The sequence below is a fragment of the Orycteropus afer genome, unplaced genomic scaffold (assembly GCF_000298275.1).
Source record: "Orycteropus afer afer isolate SDZICR_OR568_19922 unplaced genomic scaffold, OryAfe1.0 scaffold00196, whole genome shotgun sequence".
NCBI classification, from domain to species: Eukaryota; Metazoa; Chordata; class Mammalia; order Tubulidentata; family Orycteropodidae; genus Orycteropus; species Orycteropus afer.
Genome location: NW_006921783.1, coordinates 5,275,404 through 5,276,895, shown reverse-complemented (window position 1 = coordinate 5,276,895; position 1,492 = coordinate 5,275,404).

Here is a 1,492-nt window from a genome sequence, read left to right as displayed (position 1 = left end):
AAAAAAAAAAAAAAACTTGTAGGAAACAAAATAGGGAGCTTTGGTTGTGTAGTGCCTTAGACATTTGACTGCTAACCAGAAAGCTGGTGGTTCAAACCCACCAGCCACTCTTTGGAAGGAAGGCTGAGCAGTCTGCTTCTGTAGAGATACGGCCTCAGAAACCCAAGGAGGGGTCACTATGAGTTGGAACCGATTCAACAGCAGTGAGTTTGGTTTTTGTTTTTGGTTTTGTTGTTGTTGTTTTGTGCCGTCAGTAGGAAATGTAATTAAAAATCTACTTATGGGTCACTGAATTAGTACCAAAATTATTTTAAAATTTCATCAACAAAATGATAAAAATGAAAATGACATATTACTCTTTTTGAAGAAATGTGGCTTGTAAGATTAAGAATGTGTTGCGTTAGCTTGGGTACTTTTTTTTTTCTAATTTTTGCTGAAATTATACGCAACAAAATGTGCACCTGTTCAACAGTTTTTGCATATGCAGTTCAGTGGCAAAGGTTACATATTTCACAATGTGGTACCATTCTTACTATCTCTTACTGTTGATATTGTTTCAACTTTGGTAAGTTGAACATCTTGTCCCTTAAAGTTCTCATCTGTGCTTTAAGATAACTTTTGTCACTTGATCTCATGTAGAGAAGAATACAGTGCTCAAGGCAAGCATTCTTTATTATTTGAGCTAAATTATTTGAGCTCATTTTAAAATGAGTTAATGGCATAGTTCTTTTTCAAGGTTTAAAACTGTTTCTAGGCAGTAAGTTTGGGGGTTCACCCAGTCTCAATGGATCCTGTAAGTCTGGTTTCCATGAGAGTTGAAGTTCTGTTCCATATTTTCCTCCTTTTATTCAGGATCCATCTATTGAGTCCTTAGTCATAGTGTTCAGTAACGATAGCTAAGCATCATTCATTTCTTCTAGTCTTATGGCACAGGAGACATTTCATGGAGGCAGTTATACTTGTAGTTCATTTCCTTCTCACATTGTTGGGTTTCCTTCTTCCTCTGTTGCTCTAGGCAAATAGAGACCAATTATATCTTGTGTGGCTGCTCCCATAGCTTGGATACTATTATCAGTGACTAGAAAAACTAATTGCTTCCTCTTTATTATAATTACTTGGAAAATCCAATGTCAATTTGAGTTCAAGGAGAATTTTTTTTTTTTTAATTTTATCGTGATTTGGGTAAAAGTTTACAGAGCAAATTCATTTTCCATACAGCAGTTCACATACACTTTGCCTCATGACATTGACTACAATTTACCACAGTGCAACAGCTCCCCTCCCATTTCCTCCCCATAGTTTCCTCTTCCCTGTGCCCTTCCCTCCCATGCACTCCTGCCCCATGAGCTATTTCCCTGTGCATACACAGCCCTTCTATTCTCCCATGATTGAGCTTTCCAAGGAGTGTATCTGCCTATTGTAAATGTTCTGCTCGTTATGTCTGTTTTGTTTGGCTGGAAGCCATAGGAGTGGGTTCAATTCCAGACCTAAA